Consider the following 12112-nt stretch of genomic DNA (forward strand, 5'->3'; position numbering starts at 1 on the left):
TAAATACGAACCATGCAGATGGTTTGGCTATTTGCCAGTTCCACTTGGGTGTGAAAAGCAACCTTCATGGTTGAAAAGCTATTTTTCTGAACTGCAAATGCCCATGGCCACATGAGAAATATCTATTTAAGATCTGGCCCAAGTAGAACCAGACACAAAAGATGAAATAGCTTCTGGGGCTCTTTGCCACCCTGAAGCTACTTTGTTTTTTAATAGTCCCTCACAGACATGCTAGGAAACCATCTGAGACAAGCTCAACCCCTTAGCTGGCAGCTACTGTCTGCCTACAAAATATGATTACTCAAAGACGTATTTTATTGTGATGCACTTTCATAACTTCCCGTGCTTAAAAGAGTTTATTTTCAGCAGACTTTTTTAGAGAGGTTCTATCCATTAATCAAAAAGACAAAATGCCCTGGAGTGGACTGTGTTCCTCCAAAGGAGCTGTAAGAGCAGGTTATTCAAGAACTCATTTGCGGTTATAAATACCCTGAAGTGCAGAGCAGGAGTATCGGCAGTGCCGAGCACATTAGGGGCTGATGGTGCAGCTGTGTGGATATATTTCCCTTGACTTGTGTGGCATGGGGCTTAGAAAGTATAAAGGGTAGGAAGTGAGGTGGAACTGGAATTCAGAGTGATCAGGGTCTCCCTGCACTGAGAGCACGTTGAAGAAACAGCTGAGTACATAAAACCTCATAAAGAAAACCAAAACAGTGATATTCCCTATTGTGACTGTTTAGTCTTTCTGTAGAGACTCATGAGGTCTGGGCTATCATCTATTTTTAATATCACTTGACCTGAAAATTTATGCTACCATCTGGAGAATGTGAGGATTTCTGTGTTACAGACTTAAAACTGTCAGGGAAAGACAGAGCTGGGGTGGAAAGGAGGTACATTACAAAAAGGTTTAAACGCTATTCAGCAAATGCCACTCATTACTTTTTTTCCTAAAGAGAATGAAACAAAAATACATATCTTAAATTGCAAAACTTAAGAATATAGGTTGAGATGTAAAGTAATTTGTATTATCTCAGATAAAATTGGCTTTATAATTCTTTGTATTTCATGGCATTTACTATCTTGGAAAAATAAGGTAAACCTTCCAGTGGTCTGCTGTTAATTTTTCTTTTTCACAATGAATTAGAAATATTAAATGCAAGAGGGAAAACAAAAGGCTATTTTAAAGCTTTGTAATATTACGTTAGTACATTTATAATGCTTTGTTTCTGCAGTCATCTTTGAATAGGGAGATTGATTTTTAAATCATGGGATTTAAGCATCAAAATAAATAAACTTGTAATTGTTCATCTTTTAGAATTAAATGCTCATGCTTCAAAACTTCTCTGAAAGCCTGACAGCTAGGAACCCTGTCATAATTGCAATTGCTGCAATATTAACAAAACAAACGATGTCATTATATTGGCAAGTCACAAAAATTAGCAGCTGTGTACGATAGTGAAGCAGAGCCCCACACCAGAGCAGGCTTAGTGTGAGAGGGGGGATGCAGGACCTTGTCCACTGTAAGGGCCCCTGATCCTGGGGTCACCTGCAGTGGTCACTGGCCCACGAGGCAGCATCACCATCTGCATATGCAGGGTGCCCCCAGGGAGTGACCCTCACCCCCTGCCAAGGGTGGCGTGAGTGGCCCATGGCCACCTTGCCTTCTGCAGGATCCCTCCAGGGCTGGCCACAGCATTGTTTGGTCCCGGCTTCGTCTGGGCCATGTGGCCCTACACACATTTACCTGATTTTTTGGCAGGATGGGGGAGGAGGTGCTTTTTAAGTGCCCCTGAGATAATGTCAGGGTCAGGCTGCATCCCACCAGTGCAATGACTGAGTGACAAATCTGGAGTTATGTGCCATGTCCTGAAGTGTGAGGCTGTACAGAGCACATAGCAAACTGCTGTTACCTCAAAAATGCGTGAGATGGAGGAAAGTAACACTGATGGGTCTTGTCAGCACTTCTGATTGGGAACTATGTTAAGGTCAAGTATCCCCTGAATCATTTTGAGGTTTTTCCTTGGGACTGGCTCATTGGAGTACCCCAAGAAAGAGTTGCCTGTAAAAACACAGTTCTAAAAAGTCTACAATAATATCAATCTTAAACTAAAGCATTGGGACAGAACAAGAATGTTTTTTATATTTGTCTGGTTTATACTAATGGAAGCCTGAGCTGAGCTTCCAACCAGGGAAAAGCATATAATTTTAACAATGTGCATTTTTTCATGTTGAATTTCGTGATGTATGAAACTGAAAAAAAGGGATGTAGACAAGCTCACCTCCAGAATGAAGTCTAAAGCAAAATTAATTCAGACTTTCTTGACAGAAATTAGAAGAGAAGCATTAAGATCATGGCCAGGAGTAAGAGATGCACATTTCATTTTCTACAGTCAAGTTGTTTAAATCCTCCTCTACACACACATATCACTGAAAATTGACTTGATTTTTAGACCTCATGGTAGCACCCTGCAAAGATGCAAGAGATGTATTTCAGTACTTCTGGAAGTCAGAAAATGTATTTAAAGGTCTGGTATTTGGAGCTAATAATTGGAAGACCAACTGACTCTAATTCAACACCTTCAACACCAAAACTTAAGACAGTCATGAAATTATTCTGTTAAAACACAGCTACAGTACAGCTTTTAAAAACTGTTTCAAGATGCCAGTAAAATAATCACTGATATGTGAAAAATCTCAATTCACATTCATCTCAGCACCTACAATTCAGTTTCCTCCCTGTCTACAAACAGGCAGGTATAGAAGTCCCGTTTTCTCCATGTATAGGTTTTAATTTGCCACAAACTAATCAGAAGCTATATTGTTATCAATGAAGCCCCATGGGGTAAGAGAGAGGCATTTTGAATCCCAAAGTGATCTTTTCCTTGGTTTTCTCAGATTCCTCCCAACTGTGGCTGCTTCCTGCCTGTCTACTCCTGTTAACCTTCAGTTTCTCTTTCTTCACAGCAGCTGGTAGGATTTAGGCATATTTTTTTCCCTTTTGCCATGCCCCTTTCACCCTGCCTTTGCTGCAGCTCTAACTCTTACACCTAGATTAAAGGGTGAGAGAGTAGTGGCAAAGTGCAGTAATTGAACAAGAGGCCATGCATTATGAAACTCTCTGCTGACACCATCTCACCATGCAAGTTAAACAGCTGATCCTCCTTATCTAAATAAATAAGCTGGCTGGGAGAATGAGATCTTATTTGTTTGCTGGCATTCAGTGCTCTGGGATACTGGCAAATACAGTATTAAAACAATCCCGATGCCTGAATAGAAATGAGGTTTTTAATATTTTCCTTAATCTGTAGAAGCAAATCTGTTTTGCTCTCACTGCTCATCAGCTGCAAACACTGTAAATACCTCATCTGACACCTTCCTGTTAGTCCTAAGCTCATGCTTCTTGCAGCATAATTCTTAGTATCATTATGTTGGTGCACATCTTACTCATAAGGCACATCTTACTTTCCAGACTCTGGAAATTTGTAGCTAGATAGCCTCAAAGAATTCAAAGAAAAATATAGTAAAAGTTCTTACTGCTCTTTTCAAAATAGGAAGAGATTTTTACAACTGAATGTAAAAGCTCTGTTTATCATTTTCCTTCTATTCTGTATTTCCTATTACAAAGTAATGACACAGGAGAGTACTGTTTTGTTATACAAGGTAGCAGAATGAAGACAGTTTAGAGTAGAGCTGCAATACACACAACTGTATAGCAAGGTTGAATGTCTTTTTTTTTGTTTCCCTTAATGTACTTTTACAAAATATTGCAGATGAGTTTTCATGTCAGTACAGGACATGTAAACCAGGTCCTCCTATTGCCTATGCCAAGGTCTCTGCCAGCATACACCAGAGGCATTATTTCTTATTTCCACTCATAAAAAGTGAGAAGAAAAGAATAACTACATTATCTATAGACCGCACACATCACAGTGCACTTGGAATATCAAGAGACATTCCCAAGAGAACTTATTGGGAGTTATTAATGTGACTAATGTGTTTCTGTATCAGCTGTTTGTTTAACTGAGCATTGCCATTGCATTTGCACTGGCTGCTCGCTGCATACATAGATGTTCATTGTTCTGACTCCAGGCTTTGTTCCCTTCTTTCACACATTGAAAAAGTTTTCCACAAACTGAGTGTTTATGTGTTGAGTGCAGTACTCCATGGACTTTAGGGTCTAATGGAGTGTGAGACGGGGCCTGTGGTTTTTCATCTTGTTTTCAGCTGTACAAACATCATGTACTTTTCCCTTCCTTTTAGAGGCCAGTCTATGGCCTGCTAAAACACCAGCACACAGCAATACAGTTGCTGAGACTTTACAAGTCAAACTGGGAGGACCTGATGCCATTCACCTTAACACCAAACATATTGACAATGTTTATTTTCTCTGCTCCAGCCTCAGCTCTCAAATAAACATATCAGTGGCTGATTTTCAGTGCTCCTCTGAAGAAAAGCCTAAAAGAGTATCTCTCTCATTGTCAATAACAAGTATGAACTGCTCTCAGACTAAAAGCAGGGGTGGGAGGAGAGGGGGCAGAGGCATATCATGAAGATATAAACAAAGGAAAAGATTAGTTCCTCTCTTATAAGCCTTTTTAAAAACTAGTATTTATTTCAAGACAGTTTTTGATACAAGCAGGGTCCTTGCTTTGCTTTTACACTTTACACTTTGTGAAATCCCAAAGGGACTTGAACTAGGTTGGTTGGTACTTTGTATATTTTTTAGCATGCGCACCTTGCCTCTGAGGAAAGCAATTTATTAAATTGCTATTCTGGGTTGATGACATACAGATTTACTTTTCTCTTCATCAAGAAAATTCTGTAGCTGTCTTGAAAAAAAAATTCTCTCTTTAATATGACAACTCCTAGATGTGCTTGAACCTTTAACTTAGCAGGGGAAAATGACTACCAGAAGTCAGCATACACATAGATGCAGCAATTCAGCAATACACAATTCTAGCTAGAAAAAGGGAAATCCAGTCACAAGTCTGTACTTTGGCACAAAGACATGGCCAAAATCTGTCATTGTTTTACAACACAAGCAGCAGGCAATTTAAAGCCTTTTTAAATGGAAATTTTTACATAGGTGTTCAGAGACATCTTAGTAAATGCAAGTGGAGTTCACATTCTGAATTGCTAGACAACAAACAACCTTTTTAAGGAATGCTAGTTTTAGTGTTTGTCCACACCATTTCATATCTCCAGATTACTTCAGCAGCATCTTTCTATCCTTTCAAGCACATTGATATAGTTATCATGAATGGTTAATATGAATTAGATACACAAGCCTTTTGACTGATTATTATATAGTTGTGTAATTACATGTGTAGGTTGCAAATGACAAAATGCAAAAAAAAAAAAACACTCTGAAGTGTGCTGTTTAATCATAGTTTCTATATTCATGGTTCTCTTTTATATATATATTTTTGTGACTAAGACATGGAAGCTGTTCAGAGTCATGACTGACTGTTCTTCTGTCTTGATAAATATTTTCCCAAGCCTCACTAGATATATTCCATAGTTCTGCTATATATATACAGAAAGGGATATGCTGTCAAGCAACAGGGACAGATTTCATAGCACTGTACCACCTTACTAAGTCAGAACTAGTGTAACTCAGAGACCCTGGCTCTACAATTCAAAAATTTTACAAATAACTGCTGCAAGTTAAAAAACTAACTATAAAAGAAGTTCCTTCCTTGGATCATTTGTGGTGCATTTGTTATACTGCAGATGGAGTACTGAAAAACTATTTTAACCCTTTCTTGTGGTATTTTGTCTCTTAGGTTCTTTACCTCACTAGTCATGAGAAACATGTTTTTTGGGACTGGATTTGTGGCAGCTACTTTTCAAACGCTTCAGGAAGCCTGGCCTTCCTCTGCAGGGAACACAAACTGAGAACAGGCAACCTGATGATGGGAGAAACCTAAATGAAAATATTAAGAAGTCATCACACAAGAAGTCACCTTCTTTTCCTTCAGACATTTATTTTAAAATCTATGTAGAAGCATAAACATGTTAATTTCTCTTCCTTTGCCCATAATCTCTCTTTCTATTTTAGTGTCTTCCCCTTCTTTTTTTCCATTTTTAAAAATAGGAAATGTAATAATAATTGTATTCAAACCAAAATCTTTCAAACTCATTGAAATTACCGACTCATGTTGGTAATTAAGCTCTCAGCTCTCCTATTGTGACTTTTATTAAAGTCAATTTATATCTGTCAGATCTTGGCAGCCCATGAAAATTCCCAGTAGGAATAGTAGGAGCATATTTCTCCCATCATCATTAGTTGTGTGTCATTAATTTGATAATGTATCAGAAGCATTTGATAGCCCTAGAGACTGGCACTTTCAATCCAGGGCTTCTGTAATTGACAGGAGCTATTTAAGAGCAAACACATTCATCTAGACCCCAGGTGCACACATACAGCCCCACCAAGCTACAGCTTTTCTTGAGGATTTACTCTCATACCAGGTGCATATTTTTACTGTGTCTGAACTTGGGTATGTTTTGAGGATTACCATGAAATTTTTCTGGAATTTCTAATTTAATATTTTGGCTAATTTTAGGTAAGAATTCCAAAACTGGAGATGTACTGAAAAAGGTGTAGCTGTTATACTAATACACTTCAAAACAGTATTAGAAAGCTAAGCTTTCCACAGAGAAGTAAGGCAATGTTTTCTAAAAGCTCAGCTTTTTCCTACTTCACAGGGGATCAGAGATGGAGCCTCTGTAGCACCCTTCAACTGGCAGCAGTACTGTGAAAAATGAAATAGCTGTAAAGCTAAACTGGTTTAATCTTTCATTGTTTTGTTCATCCCTAATGTTCAAAGCTGAGTGACTAAATATAATGCTTGTATGCAGCAAAAATAGTTACTGATTAACAGCACCACAGGGGCTCCTTAATTTCAGAAGGCACATACTCTGCCCTCTTCCCAGTTAAGCCCCATGCTGTGGGAAACTGATTTCACAAACTGGAACAGCTCTCAGCAAGAAAAGTTATAGGAGACAGATTAAGATCATCCTCCACCACTGACCTTCAGCATAGTATGAGATTATCTTTTAATGAAAGTATATCTAATCTCAGAAGGAAAATGGCATAGGAAATGAATTACTGAAACTAGGAAGGAGGCAGTTTCAATTTTCATAACCCTTTTAAATTCTTATTTGTGGTGTCCTTTGGATACATTTTACTGTGTCCTCTTTTCCTTAATTCCGAGTGAGAAGAAAAACTGTTTCCCTATTTCTCTCTCCAGTGCCTTCAAGGCCTCACAGCAACTCTGATCTCAAGCTTACCCTCAGCTCAAGAGCATTAAAAAGCTGAGCCTGGCCCAGGCTGTAAAGGGCCACCTTGCCCATTATAGGCAGAAATCAGACTTTTTTATTCCAAGGAAGTAACTGCTAATTTCTGTTAATAAATTAACAGTGAGCCTGATGTAAAAACTTCCTGAAGCACATCTGTCCCTGCATTAAACTTTCTGTGCCCTAAAAAAAATCAATGGCAAGTACCTGACAATGTGTTTGGATAATTTGCTTTTTCAGAGGGCAACTGTAATACTAGCAAGGCTATTGACTTTTAAAGTTAATTAGGGATTTTGAGTGTCCTTTTGAGTCTTGAAAAGCTCCACTAGCACCTTCCCACTCTTTTCCCCAAAGCCACTCAGAAAACAACTTTACTGGTTATCTTCCCACTAGTTTTACATTTTCTTACTGTGGACATAACTAACTTTCAACTCTTCTGATGCCAATGTGAATTGGTCTTGAGCTGAAAGATTTTTGAACCTTGGATGGACAGGAAGGTCCTACCCAAGGCAATATAACTCCTCATAAGTAATTCTCCTTTGCCTTCAAATCCTGCTGTAAGGCACCAATCTGCAATGACACCTATTATTTTTCCAAGAAATAGCTCGTGCTCTTGGTCTGGGGTGAGTGGGGGGCTGAGAGAGGACTGTAGGCTGGGAGATTCTCTGGCCATCATCACCCTAACAGTTCTGCAACAGAGCTCAAATCTCTAGCACGTGAGCAATGAAATCCCACCTCCTCCACCACCCAAGTATCTGTGTAGCCACAGGGCTGAGGCACAGGGGGCTTTCCCAGGCATATGTGGAGCATTCTGCTGGGATAAGACCCAGAGCCCATTTGGCAGCTTTCACCCTTCTTGTGTCTCACCCCACTGCCTGTATCCGAGCTCTCGCTGGTGGCTCCCTGCAGCAGAGGGACATTGTGCCAGCAGTCCTCTGACCCACAGATTGTCTCATTAGGAACACGTCCTTATTCCTTCTTGCACTTATTTTGTTCCTGGATCACAGGAACTTAAGCCAGCACATTTTATAGAAATTCAGTTGTTACTACTGCTGGCGCTGAAGAGCAGCATGAGTTTCTGCTACAGTTAACTGATATCAGAGATTTTAGAGCATTCCTTAGGATGAAGAAAGATGAAAAGTTTTCCAGTGTGAGAGCAGGCACTCAAAGAGAAGCAATTTATTTTTAATTGGTGTAACACCACAATTGTGAACAACTTCATTGCAGACAGAAAAAAAATCAAGATTTTATTGTTTTTATGCGTGTTTTATCTGGCGATTTTCCTGCTCCTGCTCCTGTTTAATAAAGAACAAAACTACTAATTTTTTGAAATGAAAAGTGGTTAATAAATTTTACTGGAGCTGTAAAAACAGCTATCATCCACAGGTACCTGCTTACTCTTTTGCTGAAGGGTTTAACATCCATTTACTACTAAGGATTGATAGCAGGACCTCCTAATGGATATGCTGACAGTTTCTTAACTACATTTCTAGCCAAGTATCTCTTTTTATATCTTGGCCTTAAATATAACGAATCATAATTCTTCCACATTGAAATGCTGATTCACATCTCGTGAGTTTGTTTTGGCCAGCTTATGGGCTTTTATAAGTACCTCAAAATCACACTGCGTATATAACTTTCACTGTGACAAGAGGAGGCTTTAACTCTGGAGAGTGCAGATCCGGCGTTATTCCACCATACCCAGCGGAGCAGCCGGAGGTGAGGGCAGCAGATATTATTAAAATTTTGAGAGTGCACTAAATTAATTTCTGATTTGGTAGACCCCCTAAGCCGAGTGTTGTTTTTGAAAGAAGTAGTCTGGGACATTGTGAACAATGTGTTATACAGCAGAGTAGTTATGCTATAGGGCTGTTATGCTTTGCATTTCATGTGAGACCACAGGATATAGCAAGAAGTGAACTGCATCATGTAGTTCAATGAGAAATTATCTTATAGGTATCTTATAAGATACTTATGTTCAAACCTATCTGAACAACTTATTTTCTCCTATAAAGAGACCAAGAGATTTAGTTGCAGTTTTAAATAATTCCTTACTCTATAATATCCCTTCATCTCTGCTTTTCACAGACGTAAAAGTATATTTTTAAAATGCAAATTATGTAGGTGTTGCCTTTTACTCTTGTGTCTAATGCAGGGTCAAACATATCACTGGCACTAAAATAAACATTCATAATAATAACCAGACAGTGGGTAAAATACTAACTCTTCAGTGGGACAAACAGGAATACTTTCATCTCTTGTTATACAGGGGATGCTCTATTGTTATTCTTCAAGTCATGGCATCAAAGGAAGCCTGAAAGTCTTAGGAAGCTGCTTCATATTTCTAGACTGTAATCCTCTTTGCTCCTTTGTGATTTGCTCAGAGTCCCCAAGAGAACTTCACAGGAAAGCATGACTATTTTTTTAAGCTTTCTATTAGGATATTTTGCCTATCTCATTTATGTAGTCCCCTCTCATTTCTTGTCATTTGGATGCAGGAGTTTCCCAGTGCATCATTTCAACATGTAGAATTTCAAAGTAGGTTTCAAGAGCATAATTCACATCACTGATTATTATAGAAACCTGACATTTTAACTTGCTTGTTACTTGCCATTGTCAGATATTTGCCAATATTTTTCAAGAGGTGCCATCATCTTTCCTCCTTGCTACTTGCCTGAAATTAAACTTAGAGATTAAACTTAGATTAAATTTGTCTTCTCTTTACCAGACAAAATTCATTCTAAGCCTGTGTGAGGTGAAAGATTTTTTTAAAAAATATAAATATTCCTGCTTCTATTTTGAATTTTCAGAAGAGAAAAAAAGCATAACTATCCCATTTTCAGCCACTCTCAAACTGCATAAACCCCAAACATATGATTTCCACTCCAAGCATGATGACCATGTGCTGCAAGCTGGTGTGCCAATATGCTTTGTAGTGCAAATGGCATGAATCCGTGTTGTAGCTGAAGGTCTTGTCGTAATTGTAAATCTGTGTCTTCTTTTTTAAAAAAGTGTCAAACACCACAAACCTAGGAAATTAAAGGAAAAAAAAAAAAACAACAAAACAAACAGATAACCAAAAAATGAAACTGAACGCAGCTGAAACCTATGTTAGAAGGTGCAAAAATTTTATCTGGAAGAATCAAGAGCTACTTGAAAGTCAGGAAATGGCAGCTCACAGTTACCCTGTGATATATCAACATATGATCACAGACTGCTTCTCCAGGAGATCCCTCCACATTCTCTAGGAAGGACTGACACACAGCAGAGCAGAGTCAAAACTGCTTGAATAATCATATTGAAGAGCTTGATTTTACAAACAAAACACCGTCCCTACCTGGATGTTTGTATGTTACTTTGTTAGGTTATACAGGATAAAAACCAAACCCAAATGTTGTTCAAGAACACCAGGTTGATGATTTGTACTGCAGGACAAAATTTGAGATGAACACTTTACAAGTGTGGTTAGGTAGCAAAGTATTAACCCATTCAGGATCTGTGTCTGACCACCCAGGGACAGCAGAGCAATGGGAATGGTGTTGCAGATGAGCATCCAGGAAGCAGGATCAAAAGAGATGTATAGGAATAAGGCTGCATGTGTGTTGCAGATGTTACTGGAGTTTTGGGTTCCTGATCCCCTTGTTTGTTTGCTTTTAAAATATCTATGGCTCTTGTAGAGCATGAGCAAGCTGATTTTAGTGGAGATATACACAACAGTTGCACCAGTTTCACCACAACCAGTGAAATCCTGAGACTGCATTTCAGATTAACAAAGAAAACTCACCAAGCATGAGGATGAAACAACTTTAAGAGGAACAGAGATTTCTTGTTCCCTGTATAACTTCTTTAAGAAAACACTAGGTAGCCTTATTCTTTAGCTGCTGTATATCAGCAGTAGAAACCTGCAGGCAGGGAGTTATGTAGAAAAATTTTAACTGTACTTGCTATAAATTTGGACATTTTGAGAGAGGTTTAACGTATGTATGTTGAAAGGCAATTAAACCAGAACATTAAAAATTGTTTTTCTCATCTAGAAAAAAATGTGCTTTTGGGTATAAGAGTGTGGATGCAGCCATTTCAAAACACACTTTGCAGTATGCTGCTTCTACGCATAGCTAGGAAGAGAGAAATAAGAAAAGAGTGTAATAAATATGATTACACATCCAAATTATTTTTTCCCACCTGTGTTCCTCAAATCCAGCCTGTTTTTGGGTAATACATATCAGATCGTTGTGTTTAATGGCCTAAAATAGAACTTTGCTGGCCAAGCCAAAGTGAAAAGACACATTAGAAGACTTTCTTCATTCCTCATCTATACTCATTTTAAAATCTGAAACCTGGTATATCATTTACCTTGAAATATTATTTAACTTGAAATGCTATTCCATTATTTTGATTCAGCATCTCTAAGAAAATGTCCTTGCTGGCAAACTTAAATCTGTTAGCATCATTCATTTATTTTTCTTAGCAATGTCATGTAGAACATGTATATTTGATGGTGTGTGGTGGAATTTTATCTCCTCAAATGCCCTTTATGGCCTCATAACATTTGTGCAAGTCACACTAGTATATACATGAGTACTTCAGCATTTACTGGCTCCTGAGTTTATGCAACAAACCAGTTCTAGCCTCAAACTATAGTCATAAATGCAAATACTGTGGATTTGTGCTCTGATATGCAATCGCTAGGCAGAAATGAAGTTTTTTTACTGTCGTATCATGCCAAGGTATAAGGGAATTGATATGCAAATCTAATGACTTGTCAGATTGGATTCTCCAGGTAGGCAATAGATGTATCAGAGGAAAGCAC

Source organism: Pyrgilauda ruficollis, unplaced genomic scaffold (assembly GCF_017590135.1).
Source record: "Pyrgilauda ruficollis isolate IOZ18807 unplaced genomic scaffold, ASM1759013v1 scaffold1, whole genome shotgun sequence".
In the NCBI taxonomy this organism is placed as follows: domain Eukaryota; kingdom Metazoa; phylum Chordata; class Aves; order Passeriformes; family Passeridae; genus Pyrgilauda; species Pyrgilauda ruficollis.